The 26,888-nt window shown below is 40.5% G+C and overlaps 1 protein-coding gene and 1 non-coding gene across 8 annotated transcripts in view; one reads left to right on the top strand and one right to left on the bottom strand.

Annotated features, from left to right (window-relative positions):
* LOC116849366 (acetylcholine receptor subunit alpha-like) overlaps nt 1–26,888 on the top strand; it is a 93,964-nt gene that overhangs the window by 22,323 nt on the left and 44,753 nt on the right. For all 7 annotated transcript variants that reach the window (XM_032826455.1, XM_032826450.1, XM_032826452.1 and 4 more), the window contains exon 2: nt 4,531–4,575. The gene's annotated coding sequence lies outside the window, so the exon portion shown is untranslated. The remainder of the gene's footprint in view (nt 1–4,530; nt 4,576–26,888) is intronic.
* On the bottom strand, nt 20,359–20,432 carry Trnan-guu. Its single transcript has one exon. It is a non-coding gene; the product is annotated as a tRNA-Asn (tRNA).

Genomic DNA, 26,888 nt, shown 5'->3' with positions numbered 1-26,888 from the left:
AATCCACGAATTACGGTTTGAACTGCTTGACCATCCACCTTACTCACCAGATCTAGCCCCAAGCGACTTCTTTTTGTTCCCTCATCTAAAAATTGCGCTCGGAGGACAGAGATTTTCGTCAAATGAAGAGGCAATCACCTTCGTGAACAATTATTTTGCAGAGAAAAACGCCGAGTACTATTTCGACGGGTTACAGAGATGGGAGCATCGCTGGGAGAAGTGTGTAGATTTACAAGGAGACTATGTTGAAAAATAAAAAACAATTTTCAGAAAAAATGACTTGTATCTTTGTTAGGTCGGAAACTTTTCAGACCACCCTCGTACATGTGTGTAATAAGAGAAAAATCTGTTTCGCCAGCGCAAAATTCGCAATTGATAAGGTAGTGACCGGAATACACTCATGTTCCATAGTCGGATTTATCCCAGTGATGTTTGAAGGAAATGAACTTTTGACTCGCGTCAGTTAAGAGTACGATTTGAGCGCTTCATTTCGCGACAGAATTGGTAAATCGTGCATCACACAAGGCCTCCGTAAATGCATCGAACGGCTGTGAAGGCGCCGGAATGATCCACAGTGTATTATCGAATGTAAAAGTTGTTGCACGATACAGCCGGATGAAATTCAACAAATTATTCAAGTGATCGCGCGCGACCATGAAACAGGAAAAATAACAATTAGCAACATATGTCCTATGCGACATTGTGCGCGCGCGAGAGTTCTCGTACAGCAGAGACAAAAGGCGGCTCCTTTGTTTTCCGTATCGTCACTCGGGGAGGATGTTCTGTGGATTTCAGGCGGCAAACTTAGTTCGCGTAATTCAATTTCAATCGGTGCCGAGCCCGAAATTCACGAAGATAGTTCACGGTGGATGCCTCGGGACCCAAGAGAGAGAGAGAGGTGGACCCAAAACTCTCTCGGAGAAAAGTGGAGGGCGCACGCCCTCTTGTCTCCCTCTTGTCAAGTCCCGTCTACGGTTTATCCGCCGTGACTGTTCGTAATACAGCGAGCGCACCGCGAGGACGACAGGCAAGATTCCTTGGGAGCGAAGCGGGACCGAAGGGGCGGTCTTCCTTGTCTCGGAGAACATCCATCGTGAATGCTTGTATTGGAAAATTTAATATTGTTCATCCGTGACAGCAAACGCAAATAAATACTACAGATACCGAGGTTACGTGTTTGGTGGCAAAATATCGGTTGTAAATTAAATCTTACAAGCGACGAAATATTCACGTCATAATTAATGCGTCTCTGCGCGCGCGCACACACATGTTTCTGTTTATTAATATTCATCGTTCTGCAATCGTGTCATCCCGCGAGCTACGCAGAAATAAGCGCAACGCTTACTCGCTGGTGTGTATATCCTGCTCAGAGAGGAATTTAATATTCATCGGCGCAGAGTTTCCGTTCCTATCGTAACGCTCGGCACAAAGGATCGTCGATTCTGTTATTACGGGCTCGCGTTGCTCAAATCAAATAGCATAGGACGGCGGTGGCCGTCGCGAACAAATCGTTTTCAATTTCCCATTGGTCATTCTATTATTAACGTGTCACCAAAACACATATCAATGATGGACGCGTGGGCGCCGCCCAAAATTTCTTGCGCGTCGATGTAATTTCGAATTTATGATCGGACTCGTTCGGCCAGTATTTAATATTTATTGGATCCTGCCCGCGCGAGCTTTTCTCTCTCGTATATAAGCGCGAGGGTCAAAAGAACACATCCAGGATCCGGGATGCTGTTTCAATATCGGGAGCGCGCGTGGAGGGCCGCGACAGGATACGTGACGCGAGGGGATTTTTCCAGTGGCTTTTATGTCGGCAACCGTCGGTGTCGCGACACGTGGACACGTAGGCTACCCCCGTAAACTCATTCGTTTCATATCGGGCATTGTGACAGATCGCGAGGCGGCTTAACGGTGCTTAACCCGGCACGACGTTGCGTCCATCAAAATCGTACGTGTCGCGTCGTTCCCCCAGGAGAAACTAAGGAGTTTTGTTTCGAACTAGTTCCTCCGTGGTCGACAACACTCTTTCTCCCCCCGTCCTCCCTAAAACCCGATTTCGTTCCGAGTCGACATCCATTTTTGTGAAATCTTTCTTTTTTATGCGCGATGTGCTTTCCTTCTAGCCGCCGTAGAGAAGGCTACCGAGGAGATACACGACGAGGATGCAAGGCTTAAGAATTTTAGATGAAACATTTCGCGTATGTCTCTTGTTTCTTGCATATTCCTCCTTTACATTTCACCCTGCCTCTCGATGTCTCGTCGCATCGAAATCCGCACGCTTGTGACGAACACGAGCACGGAACGTCGCGCTGCTTCTCCATGGAAACACATTTTCGACGGTGATATAAAGGCAAATGAAAAATGTCCACCCCCTCTTACCCGTTATCTGGCTTATACGTCAAATATATTACACCGCACGGATACATATACCTGCATGAATATGGAATGCTCGCGGGATTTGCGGATTTCATACTTGCCCGTATTCGGTTGCCTTGCCCGCCGACAATCTTGTCGCGCGTTTTAGCCTCCTCACTAAGTGCCTGTTAATGCGGCTCAATCTTTCATAGGACATTAGTCGAATTTCCATTGCAATTTTGCAGGTGGAATTATGGCGATTCTTCCTTACCCGCAGGATCTGCGTAAACGAGATCGTTTATTCGTGCTTTGTTCGCTTGCCGTGAAATATATTCAGAAATTATATCTTCGTAATCTATTTGTGAAGCAGATTCTCTCTTATGTAATCGAAGAAGAAAAACGTTATGAAACTTCTAAAGAAGACGTTATATGACATTCCTTCGCTAAATTAATTTTTGTGTATTTTGTGTCAGGAATTGTCATACTATACTACCTTAAGCAAAATCATTTTTCGTCTCGTATATTTATCCACTCGTCCATTAAATCGCGCATGAAAAATTGCATAGTGCACTTTTAAAATTTTATTCCAAATGTCACGATACTCTGCCTTAAGGATGCCCGTATAGTCTCCGGAAAAAATTAATGACAATTAGAAATATACTAATATTTTTATTTTCCGTATAAAAACGTACGGAATTTGTTTACATATACAACGATACAGTTGAATAAAATCATACTTTTACTTTAATATTATATCTTTATTACTTTATCTTTATTACTTTATATCTTTATTATATCTTTATTACTTTATTTTTATGTTATTTCTAACACACGTATACAGAAATTGAAATTTCTGTCATCATTTTTTTTATTATCTTTCTCTTTACTAAAGGAAAAACAACATCATTTCCATAATAGCGCGGTTTAAAATACTCCCAGGTAGCGGGATCATGATGTCAAATAGTGTATTAATAATTAGAGTTTGACATCATTAATGTTAGATTCATTAATGCGTCATTAAGACATAATTTGTCGTCGTTGAGCTCATACTTGAAAGTGGAATAACTTTTGACCCAGACTCTGAATATATCAAATTGTTCGTGATCACTTTTAGATGCAACATAGATTAATCTGTAATTTGTTTACGATCTTTTTGTTATATTCGTGACACGAACAATATACCCTTAAGGAAGAAAGAAAACATCTGAGAGATATGTGCGGGGTTGTTTGTTCGCGTCAACCTGCGCCGTGTCAGTGGTAGCCCGCGATGAAAAACGTGTGATGCACGGACGCATGTGTCGCGATAACGAGCATGCCGAGGAAAAGTTTAATAACCCCTCTTAGGCGACGACGCGAACGCAACAAGAATAATTGACGCAAAACCGTCCGGCAATCGTCTTCGCGGACGTCCCGCTCATGATTTATGCCGTATCGTCGGCCAAACTCGTCGGTCAACTTGCAATTTCACCGGTCATTAACCCCGCGTGTGATACATCTTTCACGGTTTCGCGTTTTATCAACGTTTTATCAACGCTTCAGATATCAACTCGTGCGCGAACGGATAACGCTGTCAATAATTCCTTGCGACTTTTGGCGTATGCCTGCGACAACTCTATCTGCTGTTTAATCCTTAAACTCGTATATCACTCGTTGACGAGTGATACGAATCGCACGAGATGTAAAAGCATATCCTTGCCGCATTGTTTTCCGGGAAACGCGTCTCGCATACGACTGCTGCGGAGCATTCATAATACGAAGAACGTTGTGGAAATCAGCTCGTCACTTGAATCCACGTGTTTCGCGATCCTATAATTCTGTAACTTTGAAAGGTTTAAAACTTAATACTTCTTGCCAACCCGGAATAATGCATTGCATTGGACGGATTGGAGAGTATATTTTGCTTTCAAGCGCGATCTAACTCGTCTCGTTGTAATCTTGCTTAACTTCAATGCTCCGCGTCGATCGCGTGAGGAGATCTATTGTGAATTTATCGTCGCGTTTCTGCTACTGAATATTCTCATAAATATTTGGGCGCGGAGCCGAAGTATCGCGAATAAACATTACATGACGTCGATATCCTTTAATTAAAAAATAAAATGTGTTTAAAACACGTACATACAAAGAGAGTATAGAGTGCGATAGAATAACATTCTTTCTTTCTTGTTCCAGGGAACCGTCCAATAGAAACTCACCCAGACGTACCAGCCGGCTTCGGTGAGTCTGCCACAGTCAATATTTTTTTTTGCACTGCTTGACTAGTCTCGCAAACCCGATTGCCCGAGCAACAATGAAAGCGGGCTTTTACGCTGCGTGATTGCGGGAATAAAAAATTTCTCTTTCTTCTTTTACGCGTAGCTTTCTTTGCGCAGGATCTATTGTGCTCTTATAACCGAGAGAAAAATGTCGAGGAGCTTCCTTATTAAATCACAATAACGGGACGAGAGTAATCGGCAAAAGTTCGAACTTCTTCGCTCGAAGAAGCGCGCCGGCCGTCTCGAAGTTCGCGAAATACGGGGATCCGATTAAGCCTTTATTTGGTAATTTTGCTCTCAAACAACGTCGATTTCTCATGAGCTGTTTGCAAGAATGATAGATGCAAGACATATTTACTTAACATTGTTTCTCTGGGCCTGTTCTGTTCGTCGGTGTCTCAGTAGTATCGAATCTTGCCCTTAGATGACAAAAATCTCGTCGAAGATATATTTTCAAAATCTTTTGAAAACAATATAAATACATTCGGAGGAGGCACCAATCACTTCACTTAAACACCCAAGAGACTTTTTCCTTAAATTTTTGTCAGATATGAAGGATTAACGCGCGATGGATTTCTTGTCGAGATTCCGCGTGAACGCGGAATCGATCTTTTGCCGTTGGCGCCCAGCGGCGGCAATGATTGACGCTAATTTGCATGTAAGAACTGCGGGCTCCGTGCCGTAAAGCTCCGTAATTGCGAGCGCAACGCGCCGCGACAATGCATCGCGTCCTAACAAGCCGAGTTGCAGCGATAACCAGTACCTGCAGCGCCAATTAATTTATTATAACAATTCCACCTCTTTTGGTTGCTAAACAATGTCGGCGTCGCGACGAATTACGCGTCGCGAAACTGCAGCCTGCAATATGCACGCGAAACTGTATGTGTGTATGTGCGGATCGTGCGCGTCTGCGTATAATAATTCCGGAACGTCGTAATTAATCCGCTATTGACTAAAATGCGAAATTGCGCCATTATCAGGATCCCCCGTAATCCTCCGAGTTGCTGTTTTACACGCCCGACGGGCAATTGATGAGCCTTTTGGAAGTGCGACTTAACTTCCCTCGTTTCCCGAATTAAGTTGTCGCTTTAGAGAGCTCGTGAAGTATCACGCAAGGGGCCTTGGAGACATCCGGACGCCTTTTATGTGCGCGTATTTTATGACAAATTAAGAGTCGATTATTCGGTCACAAAGACGTAAGGAAAACGGGGATCAATAGCTTTGAAGTCACGAATGACGGTAGATGAAGCGCCTCTCGGCGATTAATCTTCGTAGAGATGTGCAAACAGATAGTAATATCTTATTCTTCGTTTTATTTCCGGGAGATTTCACTTGGCAGCTTTGTAATTCGAGAATTGATCGTCGAAATATCGAATTCAGGAAACTGGAAAGACCCCGGGGCAAGAGAATGCTCGTTCTTTTCCTACCTCGATATTTCCATTAGTGAAAGATTCACTTCGAATTAGTGAAGGGATTTGTAAATAGAAAATGGCTCGCGCGCTAATTTTTTGGATTCGATTCCCGTCGGCAATTGCGCGATACTCAATGATCGGCCCGTGATCGCTTTTCACGTAAGCGATCGTTTCCTCGAAATTTCAAAGAGCATTAAACCGGAAACTGTGAGGGCGGAATACGTGGCCGCTCGAAGGAACATCTCGTCTAATGGCTCGTAAAATTGAATGTCGCGCACATCGGGCGGGAATAATAATTGATAATAACTGCAAAGTAACGAGAGAGTGTTGCCTAGTCGGCTGCCAATCACGGCGTGTTCGTCGTCGAGATTCCCGTATGTCTGACAAAATTGAAGGTGTCAATCGACTGAATCGAAGTCAGTACTGAGCCGAAGTCAATTTAAGAGAACGAATCTTAGCGAATAAAGATAATTCTCTCCAACAGTTATTTAATTGATTTATTATCGTTAACATAATATTCCAGTCTCATGTTAAGAACTATTAAAAACTGACGTAGGTCTGACAATTGCGAATGTTGGAATAATTTCTTGAAACAATTACTTACCTTTATACAAATGAGTATATTTTTAAAGTAAGGGGTTAATAATTCTCCTCCCAAAAAACGCAGCGTGTCTCTTTGTCGGCGTTTTTTTGATTCGCGAATTAAAAAAGCGAGGGATTATATCGTGTCATCGCAAAATTCACGTTTGCGCCAGCTAATAATGATCAGCTTTTCGGGTCGATTCTACTCTTTTAAAATAAATCAGTGAAACATCACTGAAAACAGTGAATATACACTGATTTGCAATTATAAGTGTTGCACTGAAAGTGCTCAGTATACTTATAACTGATATCAGTGACTATTCACTGATTCACTTTAAGAGAGTATAGAATGGCACAACGCGTAATAAAAGATAGCTGGACATTCGTTTGTCGCGATGCGTTTAACTGCGTCTGGAGGGTAACGGGCGTGAGTCCGCGATGGGGTGGTCGAATAGTAGAAGGGTTAAAGAGGCCGTGCGGGAGGGGAGTGAGATGTGTCGGTACACTGCTGCAAAAGCAACGACCGGAGCTGACCTGAATCTACGGGCGCGCGATGAAAAGGGAACGACAAAAGCTGCGGCGGTCTGCGGGACGAGGACGAGAGTGAAAATACCGAAAATAGGCCGAGATCATCCTATATGTACGTGAAGGATCGTAGCATGCGTACGACCGCGTTGGGCATCCTAGAGAGACTGCAGCTGCGGTCCGCGCCATTTAATCCGTAATTACTTACGTTGCGACATAAACGCACGAATCCACTCGCATCGCGAGTAAAGCTATGCATCTACTCGGCGCCGTGAAGATGCGAATGCACTCTGCGAATTTGCGAGAGAAAGAGAGGGAGAGCGAGAACGCCGTTCTCGATAATTCTGCGCGCGCGAGTAATCTCATGGTTGGCCGAAGGCGAACACGCGGAAACACAAAGCTCGAGTCCTGTGGAAACGGGAGTACACGGCTTGTTTTTAATTTAAGCGCAGACAAGTTCCAAAGATAAAACGGAAAACGGGTTAAGTCGCGTCCAATATTCATATCTCCGCGGCAGACGATTGTTAATATTTAATGTCGCCCACCTGCGCTCTCCCCACCTCAGCCCTCCGCCGCAGCGCAATGGCGCAAGTAACGAGGCCGAGGAGAGAATGGGAAAAGTGGGAGAGGAAGAAAAAGGAAGAGGGGGATGGGGGAATACGGAAGAATATCAAATTCACCGGACAATGTCGAGGGATCGACATTGTCGAAAGCAAAGAGCGGAAGATGCCATAAGTTTGCTGGAGGGTTCGTGAATAGGTGAGAGCGGCGGGGTAAATTGTATGGAGGAAGAGAGCACCTGAGCTTTAGTTTTACGTCATTGCTGCGGCATGTCGGTACCTCGAGATCCGAAGACACACCGCCGCCGCTGCGGAGATTCCGGGGCTTTGGCTGCGGCAAATTAGTTCCGTTCGAATTTCGTGTCATAATCCCTGGGCACGCGAGACGTCAGAAAGAACGACGCTTTCGTATACGGCCTTCCTGTGCGCCTCCACCTCCTCTTTCTCCTCCTCGTCCTCTTTCACCTTCTCTTCCTCCTCGTCCTGCGGGGATTCTCGCGAACGTGAGAGCTTTGCATGCCGGCGATCTCCGACGTTCTCTCGCTATACGTGCTTCCGATTTTTAAGCAAAACATCACGCGCGGTTTGGATCGAACGACGTCACGGGCGCACGACGGAAGCGTTATGCCTCTTGGGTTTTCTGGGCGACAGCGATGCTAAGGAGAAACCATAAGCGAAGTCGGGTATAAACACGCGTTATAAAAGTCAAGTACCGAAAGTTTCTAATGAGGAAAAGATAGACGATATAATTTACATAATACTGCGTGGCCAAGTAAATTGCGCGGACATAACTTGCGGAATTATATTTTATCCGTGTGGAAAAAAATTAAATAGAAAGCTAAAATAGAAATTAAAAAGAAAGTAACGTCCCTTTTTCTCTGGCTTCACACACACGCGTGATTTTTCATTATCGCCGTTGTACTGCGGAATTGAACTTTTTTATTGAGAATGCAGCACGTAAAGTTGGTAGTAGAACTTCGTCAGTTAGGTGTATCTACAAAAGAGGTCTGTTCCTATTGTTACTACAATGGACAGCGATTCAGATAAGAAACTAATGAACTAGTTGATAATCTTTTTCCTTTCTTTGCTTTTTCCTTTTTTTCCTTTTTTCTTTTTTTCCTTTTGTCTTTTTTTATGTACTTCCTCATTTCTTAAAATGTGATTCAATCACATTTGATAGTGATCACATCAATCATGATTTAATCGCGTAAATACCTAATCGATCGTAAGCTACACGTATTGTACGTTTCGTGATCGATCGTTCTGATACCCGAATTCCGGGGTATCGCTGGCGACGTTTCATTCGACGTTCCACATCGTAAAGACGGCAAGTTTCGTATCGCCTCGTTAAGCGCGCGAATTAAAGCGACGATCCGGTGCATGGCTGGCTGACTGTCTCTCCTACCTGCGGAATTGAGCCGTTTAGGTCTACATTTCGTCGGGAATTTCCAGCGGCGAAGCCGCGTAATAGCTTTCGGTAGTTTGAACGCCTACAGAGGTAATTTGTTTTGGGGGGTACGAGGGGAGGAAGGGGTAGGGCGGAGAGGATTGGAGGGATTGGCGGGGCGAACGTTCGTTTAACCATTCGTTCCTGGATGAATTTTATTGAAACTTTATGGACGATTGAAAGAAGAGCGTGTTCCAGATTTCACGACAGAAAGGGAATTGGAAACAGAAACGGGAGCATCGCGAGAACGATAGCCCTCAAAACGCGCGTTTTTCGGGCAAATTGATTGTTTCTCTGCGCGCGCGGATAACAGTGACTAATCGCTTGAGATAATTGGCCTGGTGAAGATCTTTCTCTGGCACAGCGGACGGCAAACCGGGGTGCATTGATATTGAAAATTTTTGCGCGCACGTGTGTGCAGGATGAGCCGGTACAATTTCGGTATAAATAGATCGAATCAATATAACCCGCGATATTTCCTGTTTCAACATTGATATCCATCGGAAATCCCGTATTCTCTACGGAAACTTTAGTGCACAACGATAATATTAACGGTAGTATAATTAACAGTAACTAACAGTGTAACGGTAATAATTAATAGTATCATTAGTATCTAATAGTAACGCGCGACGCGGGGGTAATCGACATTCGAGACGACAAATAAAGTAAAAATACCAATATTCGAATATGCATCTAATCCTGGACATTCTTATTGATTTGGTTTTTAAATATAATTATTTAAGCTTTCAACATAAAATATATACACAAATATTGAGTATATGCATACATTCTATGTTAAAAGTTTAAATATTCGTATTTAAAGAGCAAAATAATAAGAACGTCCAGGTATTGATATTTTTAACACGAATTACGTTAATCCGATCAAAGTTGTACCTTTATTCCCAACGGGAGGCACCGCGCTATTCTATTGTTCGGGAAATGCTCTAAATTCACTGCGGTTTTTTTTATTTATGTATTCTTTGAATGAGAGTTCGAGCCCGTTTCTGCGAGTGATAATTTCATTAAACGCCATTTGTTCGCTCGCGGATAATTAACTTTGACCAACTTTATAACAGTCAAATTAGAATTCTCAAAACGAGGTCCGCTTGGAATTGAGTCTGCTCGTGGAATTTCGCGAAAAACGTCCCGAAATAATATATATAATAAAACAAAAGGCACACGTTTTATCTTACGGTTCATTATCTCTCACGACCGTGACACTTGGTGCGCGTCGCCCTTATGGGAACGATGTTCATCCGAAATGACTTGTCGTCGTTGTCGACGGCGCCGTTTATTTATTTGTCTATCGCGGGAGAAAGGAGCGCGAATGATAAAGGACCATATTTTTCGGCTCGTTGTACCATTAGTCACCGACATTCGGGCCAAACCAACGATTGATACGCTGAACGAGTTGTCGCCGAGGACGTAGATGGATGGCGCTTAGATCTCTCGGATCACAGGTGTGATCTGCACTATCCTTCGAGGTTTCTACTTCATCATCGTCCTCCGTCTCGCTAGCATTATTCATTTTGTCCTTGCTCTCTGGATTTTTTTACAAGTAAATAAATAAGCGTGAGAAAGGACGCTGTTCGGAAAATATTGTTACATCGTAAGAGAGTTGGGAAAATTTGCGCTTTTGGACACTCAAAAAAATGTTTTGTTAGTCCAGGTAGAATTCAAAATGTCACAGTTAAAATTTATCGCTGCTTTTTGTATCTGCTTGAATATTGTACACGTAAAATTTATAGTAGCAGCATTCTAGTCATATCTGCAAGCGAATAGACACGAGGATTATACGTTCGTTTGTCTCTCGTCGCTAGTTTTTAGTCTGTCAAAGTCAATTTTGATAAGAAATGTGACTCTGGTTTTGATCTAGACTTGCTAAATTACACAAATAGTTCAGATTTAAAATTCTATTTTCATCATCTGTGCTGATTAAATAAATACAAAACATGCGATATCGCAGTATTTGCTAATCTCGCTGATGATTTCTCATATCTAGATAATTTTCGCTGTGACCATTCTGCGAGACCATTTTTTTTGAATGCATGCTTCTTTCAATGGAGTCCGAAATTCTTGAAATATCCAGCCCCTTTTACTGTGTTTTATCGTGTTGTCCTGGGCAATTTTCCTGTCGAAGAGAATAAATCATTCGAGTAATCTTCTGCGGTTCAATCGTATTCGCAGCAAGGATCCGTTTGGTATATCTCGGTCGAGTTTCTCCACGAAATAAACCGTGATATATATTGCAATATTAAGTCAGATCTTTTGCACTGTATTACGAAGGACGGTGCGGTGAAATAAAGATACCCACTTGAGGGTCACCGGTGATTTACAGTCACTTAAACTTCAGAGGTTCTTTATCCGAAATTCGATCGACGATATAAGCTTTGATTCACGCATCTTAACTGACTGAAAGATTGGCCGACCGGTCTATTGAAGTAAGGAGTTGCTGTTAGTTTAACTCCCTCGTTAATTAGCGATACCCTAGCTTCATGTAATTGATGGAATAAACCGAAGATCTTCACGTTCCTCGACTCGCGCTGAGAAAATCGTGGGCGCGATCGCAAAATCGAGACCGAGGGAAGAAAGAGATAACTCACGCCATGAGTTTTCACGGCGGATAGCAAAGTTTCTCTTCCATTTCGCTGCTTCGCGCCCTCCCCTCCGTCCTTCCTCCTTCCATGCCTTGCCTCGAATCACCGGCGTGTTCTCGGCCCTACGTTGGGCTTTATGAAAATCCCGTTGAAGTTTAGTCGGACGAAATGGCGTTGCGAAAGTTCCGCGGATGCGGCGGCTGGCAACATCGTCGTACGCTTTGTCTACTCGGCCGTCTTGTTACTCTCCCCTTACGAAGGAGGAAAAAATCTTTCGGATCAGCAAGGGGGACGCCAGGCACTTTTCACTTTTCCCGGGGATTTTCGAGGGGTGTTCCCGTTGAAAGAGCGCAGCTGCGAAGTACTGTTCGATGAATTATGCATGTAAATCACAATCGCTTTCCCCGCGGAATAACAGCGGCGCTCTATACACGAAGTGTTTTGAAACACTCCGCCTTATTAATTCTAGCGACAGATCCTTCTTCGATCAAATTTGAAATTCTGAATTGGAGAACGTTTCGAGGCTGATTATTTGCCTGTCGCAATCTTTCAGTATCCTCTCACACCGTTTTGCCACCGCTTTATTTTTGATATCACGTTTCTCACATTACACAGATTTTTTAGACATAAATTAGACACGTGCCAGGAGAACAGGCTGATCGAAACATCGAACGAATAAAATTCTTTGCTCGGTTATATCTTACAATACAAATTTTTCGGAAGATTTTAGAGATCTTACTGAGCCACCTTGATCTGCTTTTGACAAGGTAAAGGAACTTTTTAAAGAACTTCTGTGTCTCTTGTGAGAATGATTAATTTCCGTATCGGGGACATCTGTTCATCATAATGGAGTTTCAAGTCTTTCGAGCGATTCAGAAGTACGAATAAAGTTTCGACATTTAGTAGAACTCCATCACCATTGATAAGTGAGAGAAACTTTCCTCACGTTTCAGAATAATTAAAAAAAAAAATAGTGTCACGTGATTATCTTTTTCTGGCTATTATTTCCCCAGTCTACTGTTTATACAAAATCACAAGTCGATACCTCAGATCGAGAAATTAAACTGCGATTACGAGCGATTTAAAAGTTTAAAAAACATGTTTCAATCGTCGACTAGGGATTGTGAGTTTAGACGGTAAAAACGAAGACGTATGACTTCCGCGCTACTATAAAATTTATATCAACGGTGTGCAGTGGGTAAATCCGAGGCAACTGTAAATTATTACAGAGCAACTTTCCAAAAGAAAAGAAAACGTTAGAACCAACGGCACGATGCTCCCGAGTGGCCACCCATCCAAACCGTACCCAACATTTCTTGGCTTTAGAAATCATACGAGAATTGCTTTCAATGTGATATCACGGTTGACAATTAGTGTTTATTTCCACTCGCAAAAGTAAAGATTTAGAATATATAATACGATGACGAAATTTTTATTAACATTTTAACCTCATCCGAGCCTTTTTCGACCCGAGCATCTTTAAACAATTTTAAACACGCTACTTTTCTCATAGCATTCTTACATATCATATAATTATGCATTTTTAAAATGCGTTGAAATGTTAAAGACAAAAATCACAAGACCTCATATTTATGTGAACAATATTTTAATATCACAAGAATTTCTGGAAAGATGCTCGGACCCAAAAAGACTCAAATACGATAGAAGGTTAATACGCAATGGTGTATAAACATAAGGATATCGTGCAATATTATCGAGAAATACCAGAAAAGAAAAAATGTCAACAGTATATAGTATTCTCAAGTTGTCACTATCTAACAAGTAAACCTACCCAAGTTACACTTCGATTTCTTTCTAATTTGGCACAAGTGTAGAGGTACAAAAAATATTTAGGTCATATTTTTTTATTTTGGCCCATTTTGAGTTTCACGGGCAGTTTATAGGTTTTTAATGTTCTCACTCCTATCATCAACAAGTGTAACAAAAATACATAAGAAATAAAATTGAATACAAGATGTAGGTGGTTTTGGTTTGCTGATTATGAATATGAAGTCAAATGTATAAAATTATTTGTGTAAATAATTTAAAATGTTTAAGTAAAACATGTAAAAAGTTGAAAAAAAATTATTTATACAAATAATTTCTCGGTTTGGCCGAAATTCGAACCATTTTTTACTAATTTAGCACAGATTTGAAATATTTTGGTTGGAATCCCGGCTAAAGAAATTTAGAATAGTTCGTGTCTCAGTTCTATGTCGATTTTGTTAAAATTGCCGGATTTCTCTCGGTTTGGTCGAGATTCGAGCCATTTTAGACTAATTTAGCACAGATTTCAAGTATTTCGGTTGGAATCTTGGCTAAAGAAATTTAGAATGATTCGTGTCTGAGCTATGCCGATTTTGTTAAAATTATTTAACAACATCTTGTATTCAATTTTATTTCTTATGCATTTTTGTTGTACTTGATGATAGAAGTGAGGACATTAAAAAGCTATAAACTGCCCATGAAACTCAAAGTGGGCCAAAATAAAAAAATATGACCTAAATATTTTTTATACTTCTAAATTTGTACCAAATTAGAAAGAAATCGAAGTGTAGCTTTTGGGTAGGTTTATTTGTAAGTACTAACTATTCCCAACGTCGCTTAACTTGATTGATCAAACAAGAACTGGTGCTTTCGACAATGGTATGGCCGTTGACGAGAGCTGTGTTTTTATTCAGATTCGTAGGGCGTTTTTCAAAGTGTAACACGAGTCAAATAGAATTTCCGCAATATATGTGAAAATTCCCACAATGGAATTATGCCGACGGGTCTTGCTCGCAACGGTATAAGCTCACCTGCGCTCACGAGCGTTTCGCAGGAGAGGCATTTCGCCGAACTACATACTACCTTCACCTGGAATAGTACCACCCTCGCGATTACTCGTCTTCGTGAAATTTCCGTCGGACTTGATCGCGACGAGAGGTTGGGTGCGGCGGTACTCGCATAAGCCGACGAGCGTGGCGAGCGAACGTGAAGGCTACAGAGAGACGGGATTATCAGAGCGAGCGAGCGAGTGAAGCGATGATAAGTAACGATAACCGACCGCCCGGCCCTAATGATCTATGTATCATTCCAACTATCTGGCAGAGTGGCCGAAAGTTCATCTTGTTATCAGCCTGGAGCTGAACTTATATGTCTTGATGACTTCCATCTAGACGGCTGCATAGGGCAGATAAAGTAACTCAGCCGTACCCGGCAACGGGGCGTGACTCTTTCATACTGAGATCATAGACCGGCTTGCCTGTGCGTTTTCACCGGCGACTTTATTGACCTCTCCGGAACCCCGACTTATTCCGAGAAAAATGGACACTTTCACCGTAACGAAGTAACGACGGCACTAGAATTGATTTAATCGTCAAATAATTTTTTTTCTCTTAGGGGGGGATATCAATCGGGACATTTTGGGATGACATGATCGTATAAAAGTATGAAATATGCATTGGTAATTTTAATGTCCAATCGTCTCTTGTCTATCTTTCAACTCTATCCTCAAAGATTGGTATTTTTAAAATTGTACCTTCACGTGTGTGTGTGTGTGTGTGTGTTTTACACAATGGTTCTTGCCTGAATTGTAATTCTTGAATAAATGCTTCTTCAAGTATTTTAATGTGGAGAAAACGATAATAAGTAACGATTTATATACGAGACAATATATATATATAAAATAATAATTCCTTTCATGTAAATTTTTTTTAAATTTTACTGTGTTTTTAGTGTAGGAATAGATTATTAATAAGGTCTATTTTGCTAAGAAACATGGTAAATTTCATTGAAAACATGACACATTTTTTAATATCACATTTCAATTCCTGAAATATAAATAGTATATAGAGAAACTATCCATATTGCTGTGCCTATTAGTGTATATTGTATTGAAATAAACCATAAAAAGAACTAGCACAAATAAATAAAAAATATATTTATTGTTAAGTTTAATATTTTAAATTAATTTAAAAAAATATTTTTTCTATTTATTTATGCTAGTTTTCTTTTTATGACTTATTTAAATAAAAAGATATACAAATAAAAATAGACACAATAATATGGACAATTATCCTAATGAAAGGATAGTCAATTATTGCAAAACGTCGATTCATTCCTCGGTTACAAAATCTTACAGTAATTTTTGCTATTTATCTCCTTATAGCATCAAGGAATATAAAGACGTACTCTATATTTGACAGTATTTCTCGATAACTTTCCGATGCGATAACTCACCCTATCTATTCATTCTACGTTCCAACTTTTGCGTTATCACGTTACACGAGTCAGAAATGGAAGCGGGACATTATACCCCATTATGTTCCATATAACAATATGACTTTCCGCGCAATGATGCCGGGAAAAGTGGCCACCGTTCGCTCCCCCGAGAAAGGGCGGTAGGACGTACGTGATATCCCGTGGGATCGGGCAGAAGCTTTTCCATTTGCCCGTGGGAAAAATCTAGCGGAACGGAAGGACACGGAGGGCCGGTGAAGTCTAAAACTCAATTTGTCAGCGCGTTGGTAGCGCACGGGACCCTTCACAAGAATTTCGTCTTAGCCTTTTAGGGCTTCGCGTCTCGCGTAACGCTCACTTCCGTAGCCTTAGCAGCTTTTTTCTCCCTCCCTCCCCCTCGCTTGCTCCCGCAAAATCGCTTTACGCTCCGATTCGCAAAAAAATTCCGCCTCGCGCCGTTAAAAGCCACCGTAATATCGTCACGGACGGAGAGAAGTTACCTCATCTTAGGTGATTCTTGTGTAGAACGATGTGACTTAGAAATATTTTATTAATCTTTTCAGCTAGTTCCACTCCCTGCACGAAAGCACTTCGTCAGCTTGAAGTCAAATTTCGGTTTATGCGAATACGTTAAGTGTGAACTTAAGAAAAGACTCGCGTTTAGTTGTGAATGTTGCCGCCGCGCATAAATCATTCTACCTCTCTCGTGGGGAATAAGATTCATTAAACTGTCGCTGCAAATAAATCCCACGACTTTTAATGAGGTTGCGATAATTAAATACAGAGCAACCGGCAGAGACACGGAGAAATATGCCAACCGTCAGGTTTGAAAGTGATGGAAATTCTTATCACTTCAAACTCATTAAATCACCGTGATCGATCATCTTTCCGTTCTTTAGTCAATCACCGCGTATGATTGCCCGACGTTATAACATTCGCAATGACAAACCGGCTGAAATGAGTCGTTTGTTGAAGCAAAGACGCGTTAAGTTACGAAGTGCAGATTCATTCATGAGAGGGGAATTGGGTTACTCAAGAAGTCGGTGCTAAAAAATTCCTAGAGGGAGAAAGAAATGGTGTCGGTGGAAGTCGGCGCGGCGAAGGTGTGCGTTCGTAGCCGAGCAGAAGGCGAAGGTGGAAAGTCATTATCGTGACAAAGAAGATCGAAGCAATCGGTTCGAGAAGCCTATCAGTAAGCTTCAGCCGCGGCTAAAGGAGCTTCCGGCGATTTGAGTGTGGCGGCCGTGCAAAGAGCGAGGTTTGGCTCGGGAAAAAGGTGTAGGGAAACTAGTTGAAAGGGCGCGGCCGTCTTCACGGCGGAGAGAAAATTAGCGGTCTTTGTGCGGTAATATGTAAACCAAACTTTGCAGTCGGACAGGAGTTCGGGAGAAGGAGCGCGCGCTCCGTTTGTGTATCTTTTCTCTGAAATACTCCGCGACGTGGCGAAGTGGGCTTCGCGGGGCGAATGAAACTCAAACGGCATCCGCTGCGGCAGGACGCCGCGCGAAAGTGTGGTGAACAAAGAGAAAGATCGTTCGGAGTTAACCGGACTCTCGCTCGAACGGCGCGCGAAGTAAGATTTTCGTGAAAGAGGAGAGTTATGGCCTCAAGAGAGAGAAAGAACGCGCGGGAAAGAAATGTGGATGGAATTACGATCCCTGCTCGTTTTCGCTTTTTTCGCACTTTCGTCCCTATCTTATTCTTCTCTCGACTGAGAGAACGAAACAAGTTGAGCGTTGTACCTTTATATTTTTTATTTATTAATTTTTTTTACACTGAGGTCTCCTTCTGTTCATTGCCGAGCTTCCACGCGCGTTTCGCAATCACCCCGATCTTTCTCGTCACAGGTAATTAGTTTTCTCGTTCGTTTCACCCTTTCCACCGCGCCGCTCCGCTATTCTCTTTGTCGGCCCACGCTTTTGACTCACAGCAGATCAAACGTGCGGGATCCCAAAATGAAGTTTATTCAACGATCGAGACTTCACGTTGATAGGCTCTCGATTGCAATGTTAGACTTTTTGTTTTTCCGACAGAGGCCGGATAAAAGGAATTTCTCATCAGACAGATGTAACCGCGCAAATGACAATCGCGCATATTGCGATTCATTAATTACATATTCATAATTTATGCTAAAATAATTCGAAGCTTCGAAATAAAAACAGAGAAAAAAATAAAGAGGAACAGAGATAAAGCGAGCGAAATTAACGACCGGAAAAACGTACGTCACGCGCGTATCGTTTGCCTCAAGCTTATTGTTGCAGTATTCCTGTGCTCCGTTTTCCGTTGTTACCTCAAGCTTGCATTTCGATAGTTATTCTTTGAGATACGACCATAGTCGCATGAAACGTTACGTCCCAGGAACTATAAAAGTGCTCGGAAACAGCTCCTGGAGAAGGCTCGGATGAAATAAAACGCTGTCGCACGAAATTCCAATATTTGGATACTTGACCCGCGGCAAAATCGCGCACGTAGAATCTGATTGCACTTGATGCCGTGTTATCGGTGTTGCGCATGCAACTATCCGGCCGACTATCCCGCGGGTTTTCGCGGGTATTAAGAGTCCCCCCCGCCCTGACCTCTTTAACTTTCGTGTGTAGATGAGAGACGTGTGAACTTTCGCTATTGTCTCCAGTTTCCGCTCGGTTCGCTTTCCATTCCTATGTGATAAGCGTCGAACATGTCACGTGTGTTCCGGACACGTGACGCACGCGACTCTGGCCTCTAATGAGTTTCGGGTTAACCGGTCGGCCACGCAATTGCGTAGTGGCATCACGTTGGTTTTTACGGTAATGCGATTTTACATCTGCTGTCGAACGCATATTCTCCCTCATAAAAATAATATCGAATCCAAAACCTGGTAAAAGTTCCGAGAAACATCGCAGATGCAATTGTTCACACGATGCACCAAATTCGGTGGTTTGCACAAATTTATGTGTAAATGACAGTCCAATGATATAGCAAATTTTGTTACAGCAACTATTGTTTCGTATATTAACTATTGCACTTCGATTCTTCCATGTCAGTATTTGCATACGTAACACATTATGCAAACACGACATCATTGCTTACATAATGTAGGAGTCTCTTTAATCAGACATGTATACGATATTCTTTCGCAACACATATTACGCAAACATCATTCTCTACCTTTCGATTCAGAATTTTCCTAAGATCTCTTGCACATACCACACCATAACGACATAGTTAGGTCTTAAACTTCTTTAAGAGCTGGAATTCGATTCTTAACGATATGCGAATGAGATACGCATGCGAAAATATATAGTTACATACAGTATATACAGTTACATACAGTAAATATATAGTTATATACAGTATACGTCACATATACTGTAGATTTTCGCATGCGTATCTCATTCGCACACTGTCAAGAATCGGACTATATAAAGAGACAGAGAGGGGAGAGGGAGAGAGAGACTAGTGTTGTCTCTGATCAGTAAAGGATATTATTGATTGACTTTGAATAAGATAAATAGTTAAAAATGATCACCAATTAAACTCTTGCTGCTCGACAATATGAAAAAGTAGCGTGATCTTACTCTCAATTATCACAAAGCAGAAGGATTATTCTTTGTATTTTAGAAGTAAAAATTTCTCTCAGAGATTTCTAACTTCAGCAAAAGAAAATATTGTCTAAAAAAATTGGGTCGTTGGTAGCATCAGATTTCCTGACTGCTGCACTTGCGATAGCATGCAGCAGCAGGGTGGAGCTTAATCAGTGATCATCTCCATCAACTCATCATCTGCTGTATCGATCAGTAATAGCCTTACTGACGACCGACGAGACCAGTCTCTCTGTCTGCTTATATAGCCAAATTTAAAGAATTTTCTCTCGAGTTAACTGTATCGTTGTTGAGACATCTAGCGGTGAAGGGACTAAGTACTGCTAGCACAGTTTAGCATCAGGTTCCGTACACGAATGTTGTGTGAGTGCTGCATGTATTCGCGATAAAGTTACGTATAGATAACTTCTAGAAGAGTCGATCCGCTCGCGTAAATATTTCATGAGTTCTTACGATGCGCTGACTTTGCCGAATCATCGCATCTCTTTAGTAAGATATTTCGAGAGCGGACGAGCAACGAGAAGACGACTACGTCATCTAATATACGTATATACATAATTTCTTTTAAATATTTGGCGTAAACAATAATTTAATATTTCGTTTTTTTTTGCTTTCTTTCATTTTCTCTAAACTTACGAAAAGGAACCAAATTTTTTATTGAGAATATATTCTCTTTGGCGGTTAAATAAAAAATACTTCCCTCATATACCCATCTTTTTAACTCATATTTTATATGAGTTATATTATTTTTGAGAATCGCAAATATAGATACGTTGTCAGTCGTGTTGCACACAAAGTGTAGGAAAGTGTAAAAAATAGACGCCCCTGGGTGGGCTCGAACCACCAACCTTTCGGTTAACAGCCGAACGCGCTAGCCCATTGCGCCACAGAGGCGGTTGATTCTTGGTGTCTTACATATCAAGTACTAGCTTAGAAATTAAACATATCAAATATCAGTTTCGAGATTATTATTAATAATTATTAAAACAGCTAATTTTTTTCTAAAAATATGAGATATATCGAATGTTTTTTTTCCTTTGCAGTATATTTAATACACTGAGAGAAAAAATATTTAAATGAAGATATTCATTCGATGCTAATAATATATATTTACTTAAATTTGATTTTTTTTTAAATAAATTGTTTTCTTGAAAATAGTTTTCTTGAAAAGCTAACATTTTAAGAATATATATATTTTCTTATTTGAAAATTATTTAAAAATTTATTTGAAAATTATTTAAAAATTTATTTGAAAATTATTTAAAATTATTAATATAAGTGTATATGTTTATTAGTATCCACTAAACAAATATTTTTTATCTCGTAAATGTTTTTTTCTTAGTTATTATTATTTTTTAAAAATTCTAGAGAAAATTTTTAGAAAAAAATTATTACAGATAATTTTTAAAGAAGAAAAATAATTATGACGCGCATTATATATATATATATATATATATATATATATATATATATACACACTGAGAGAAAAATTATATTAAAATCAACAAATATTTCCTTGATGGGTGTCATTAACATATTTACTTAAATTTACATTCTCTTTATTTAAATCAAATATTGTTTATTTAATTCAGGTAAGTAATATTTGATTTAAATAAAGAGAATGTAGATTTAAGTAAATATGTTAACGGCACCTATCAAAGAAATATTTGTTGATTTTAATATAATTTTTCTCAATATCTATATATATATATTTTTTTTTATTCTTTTTCTTTCTCTCTTTCTTTTCTCGATCTCTCTCGTGAACTATATCTATATTTGTACTAAATAAAAGAGACACGGGAGATGAATATGGGTTTGTTAGATTGCATCACGTATATATCCTGCGGTCAATTTGATGCTGTTGGATGAAGGGCGGATCGCATGTCTCCGCTTGCCCGAAATCGCTATTCGCCATTGATCGCGTGTCAGTCCGCGATGAGAAACGGAAAAACGAGCCTCTCGTTTCATCGTCATCGTCGGACAATAGCCTGCGGCTGGAAATATGCAAAATTGGCATGCAATCGTCCGAGCGTATCCCGTGAAAATAAATCCAATAAACAGGCTGGTCTGCGGCGAGCGAAGCCGAAATGTGCGAAAACGGAAAATCACATAACGCTTATTCTTACTATTGTACGAATAACGTTTGTATTCGCGCACCGAAACCGGTTTGGCCTCAGTGGTTTCCAATCTCGTGACTGTAGACACGCGAAAATGATTTCTATGTTTATACGTGATAATGGAAACGCGACGGTTTGAGGTAGAGATTTATTTTTCAGTAGTCATGGAATATTCCAGAAAAATTAGTTTCTTTTCTTCGACATTTCTCTCGATCATAGAGATATTTATGTTACACGGCCGTTATTGAATAATCTGTATGTGATGAAAAATAGAACTCGTCAAAATTATGATAATTTTACTGATTACAAAAATAAAAAAAGAAGAACAGGAGTCTTCTGTTTTATTTCGCTGACGAAAGATCGGCGCTCAACTTGTCAGGACACTTGTTAATAGGATATCGACGGTGTAAAGGCGAGACGCTCTGTATAATCGTCAGAACGACCGATATTTCCGCTTCGTGAACTCGTAGATCTAAATATGTATTTACATTCAAGTAAAAATTGTGGTCGATATCGGCGGCCTCAATCTTGCGTTTACATCGAGATTCACGGTGACATTAAAATGCAACGAATGCAAACACTCACCGTAGAAGTGGAGTCGAGGACTGTCCGGGGTAAAATAAAATTCATGAAAATATTTTCGTTTGCGTACTTGTTGAAAGGCAATCCTCGTATATAAATAATGCGTATTTAGGATAAAAACAGAAAATGCGAGGCAGTACTGTGCGCATCAAAGAGCTTTTTGCGCGGCAGGTAAAAAATTCCAGCCACGTCACTGACTCGATAATCCCAAGAGTATGCATTGTTCTCTCATTCGAGAATATTCGTAATTCATATGAAACATTTCAAAGAGATGTGTCGATTCTTATTACTTCTATTTTTCAATCAGACAGACACGGAAGAGACCAATAACCAGAGACCTGGTTATTACCATTCTTCCTCTATCCTTCTTTTTCTCTAAAAGTTGTCGTGCGAGAAGAATGAAGAACTTCTCAAGAACGTGATGTCTCAATACGAGACTTGCCGGAATAATTATCGTTGGTTGGGAGTGACCTTCATTTCATTTTTTCACCTTTATGCAAATGACGAATATAAGTTCGGACGTTTGATTAATCGCGATGGATTTGATACTTTTAAGTACGCCTTACCGTCGTCCTCGATATTAAGCTCACACGTGATTATTTATACATACATGCATGTACATATCCGTACAACACGCTCTCTCGGGAACATGTCAATTTGCGTCGTTGCACTGGCTTATATCGCGAACCGTTTACGATCATTTATCGGCGTCGACGTCGACACGGAACTTAAAGGCACTTAGGGCAAATCATGATCTACGAGCGAGCCGTGAGGGGCACGGCTCCGAGGGAGCGGCTCAATTCACCTCAAGACACCACGAGATAGCCTCGTTCGAGGCTCGTCACTAATTAAGAAATACTTCCCTTGACGCCTACCCCAACAGCTCGGGCACGCGTGATTCCGACCCACCCCTTGTGTTGCGAGGCCGACCAGCGGCAACGTTTATCTACTTACCGTTCCCTCCGAAGAGGATTAAAGGCGAAGCCGCTCGCGTTTTTCAACGCCTCGTAGTAGCGTTGGGAGTGCTCGCCAATTACAATGTTTTGCGAAGAGATACCTGGAGAGAAAAGAAGGAAAGCGAGAGAAAGAGATTTTTCTCGAGAAACATTTAAGAAAGTTCTTAGATGGTAAAGTGTGCAACTGCGACGGTATTGGTCCACTCGCGGCGGAAATAACAAAGCTTCTTTGTGCGCGCGTTTATTGGAATTTTATTCTTGTGATATTACCGAGGTAGAAACAAGTCTTGCTTTCACAAATGACACTTGTCTCGCGCGCACCGATTGAGTCGAACGCAGTGATATCAATAACTGCAGTGTGTCAAAAAAAAAATCGGACTCGTGCTATTTTACACTTCAATTACTTGTGATTTTGATAGATTGTGACGTCGAACGTCGAGCTGTCAGTAATGCAAATCAAAAAATACGCGACTGAGAGTCTCGCAACGAGCGCATCGGAGAAAAGTTCCATTCATATTCTTAAGCTATTCTGAGTTCTTTTAATAGCGTCTCGATTGCACCGCCGCAATCTACGCCGGTGAGTGACAGTGACGCGGGCGACTCTCGCGAATTCATATTCCGCTCCGAATTGTATTTGATTCTAGATTGAACGCCGTATTAAAATCTACAAGTTAAATGCAGAAATATATAAGAGTCGAATGCAAATGCGAAATTTACCGAGCGATCGCTCCTTTATATGCACATCAAATATATTTTCGAGCAAACACGAGTTCATGAAAGTTGGATTAAATTGCTTCTGGTGCGCGATCCGGATCGCCTCTCTACCGAAAGACGCTATAGGATTAAAGTATAGGATTAAGTCCGTCAGTTTTCCTTGTAAAATTAATACTTTAAATCAATTAAATCAATATCAGTAACGTAGGCAAGCTTCTCAAGCATATACTAACGTCGACTTGAAGAATCAACGAAATTTTTTATCATTCTAATTAATACGTGCGTGTATGTGTGAGCGTGTATGTGCAATTGTTACATGCATAGAAAAAAAGACTAGTTTACAGCCAATCGCATTTCAGCTGAAGCAGCCAGAATGTTTGGTTATAACAACTGAGTTCAGTTGAACAACTAAGTTGTCACAATCAAATATTCTGGCTGCTTCAGCTGAAATGCGATTGACTGTCCGTGAATCAACTAATCTTTTTTTTTCATTGGTGCTCTGTTCTCTTTATTATTCCTTTATATTATTGTTTCACATACTCTGTTCTCTTTATTATATATGTTTCTCTGTTTTCCTTTATATTATTATACTGTCTTTGATATCAGTAAGCATAAATAATTAAAAGTAACATGTCCTTAACTATATATTTCATGCGGCTCGATTGTTGCCGTTAAGTACCGCAGCGCGATCGGTCGCAATGCTCGTTGCGCGTTATCGTTGCTAATCGGGAGCGTTTCAAACATCGAACAGCGTTTGAAATCGCGCTGCGTAATCAAAATTGTGTCATCGTGTCGAGAGCCGAGAGGTGGTATACGGTGACGTTTAATTGGACGATATTTGCCGAACGCATGTAATCACCTGTTGCACGCAGGATGCGCCCGTTAATGCCGACGCGCTGAAATAAATTCCCGTCGGATATTCCTAAGCAAATCGGCATTCAAGCCGCGATGCAGCAGGGTTGTTTCCAGACAATTAGAGCCTTCGTTCTCGAGCCATTGCGAGCTCCATGTACGAATCGCGCAATGAGATTTAACCGTACGGGGTCGTTATGTATATTAGGATGCAATGGATAACGAGATTACCAATGGTTTTGCGGTATGAGGCAAAATTTCTCTTTTATACATATACAGGTCCCGCCACTACTGTATTATCTCTTAAGGGCGGATTCCTGAGGTAATTTGAAATTCTAATGCAACAATGGCGAGGCTATAATACTTTTTAAATTAGAAACGATTAAAGTTGACCAATTATACTGGCTAAAGTACGCGCGCTCAGGTACAACTTATAATGGTACAGGTGCATGCACATGTCGTCCCTTTCCCAAATATTGATACGGATGTTCCATACATACAACAACATATGTAATAATAATCTGCCTTTTCTATCATTTAAATAAACATATCGCAAATAATAACAATTTCGTCAAAATGTTATGAATAAAATATCACACAATACATTTATGAGAATCAATAAGCTGTCACACATTTGACGTTTCTTTCAGAGATTTACAACTAATTTCATATCTTATGCAAATTCTCACTTATGTGCATGCACTTGTACTGTGTGTTGTATCGTACTTGAGCGCGTATTTTAGCCAATATAATTGGTCAACTTTAGTCGTTTATAATTTGAAAAGTATTATAGCCTCGATTTTTCCATTAGGATTTTTTTCTTCAAATTACCTTAGGAATCCGTCCTTAAGAGATAATGCGGTAGTGACGGAATATACCTTGTATATAGTGAATTTACGATAAAATAGTCTATGCAAGTTACTTGGACAACTACAAAATGAGAGAAGGTTGTATATTAATCGCGACAGAATAGTCTTAACACGTAACGTAATAACGTTATCAATATTTTTTAATTGTATGCATTACTAGTTTATTGTTTATTTACTAAAAAAAAATATAATCTTATAATCTCATTCCCATATATAATCTCATTCGGATTAAATATGGACTTAAGAGGTTTCTTTTAAAACCAAAAGAAAAATATTTCAAGCACAATATTCCTAAAATTTTAGGGGAATTTCATCTTTTATTTACGGTATAAATCTTATCTTGTGTGTTTCGCGCATAAGAAGGCATTTTGCTTCAAATAAACATATGGACATTAATTAAGTAAACAACTAAACATTAATGTCCAGAAACAAATAAGATATGATTAATGCGTACAGCATATCTTCTCATGAAAAATGAATCTCTTCTCATAGATAAATTTACCTTATCGTCGCATGAAATTTCTTGAGAAGGAAATTAATTCAAAATTCAACAGTACGGATAAGAAATGAGCTTTGAAAACTCATATTACAATCAAAATACGAACGAATTTACTCCGACGCGGCACAACGCTGTTGATACGCCTGCTTAACCTGATTTATCCTTAAGCGGTTACCCGGCGACAATCTTTTCCGTTCGAGTGGTGTCTTATTGGGTCACAGGTTACGCGCGTGCATGTGCGGGAACCCCTCGAATTCCAGAATACGTCGGAATGGCGAAGGGAAGCCCTAGAATACGTTGGTAGTGTCGATGAGGGTCGACATATTGGGATTTTCAATTGAACAGTCGGACGTCGTGGTATGCGGCGTAGATCGAAAGTCGAGGAATGAAGTAATCCCCGCGGAATGGATGATCTTATGTCCGTACGTGGCTTATATGTGGGCAGTACGTATGACCGTTCCAATTTTGCATCCATTTCATTTTCCTTCGTATTTTTATCGTCGTAAAAATGAACAATTCTCATAGTATTAGGACCTTAACTTAGTTTCCGCCCGCAAATGTTAGATGGCAATGCAAACAGTTCTAGTAGTCATTACTAACGAAACAGGTAGTTTGTGATTAATTTCGACATTTCTCGATAACATTCAGTCAGCATACACAATTATTTTCCTAAACAACAATTTCTTTTGCTTTGTGAAAAATGGAACGCGATAAAGTGTTTTTTCGACATGTGCTTTTGCACTATTTTGATTTGAAAAAAA

This window comes from Odontomachus brunneus, unplaced genomic scaffold (assembly GCF_010583005.1).
Source record: "Odontomachus brunneus isolate Ranch 3 - 2012 unplaced genomic scaffold, Obru_v1 Obru_scaffold_113, whole genome shotgun sequence".
NCBI classification, from domain to species: Eukaryota; Metazoa; Arthropoda; class Insecta; order Hymenoptera; family Formicidae; genus Odontomachus; species Odontomachus brunneus.
The sequence above is the reverse complement of the archived record's forward strand: the minus strand, read 5'-3'. Positions and strand labels throughout refer to the sequence as shown.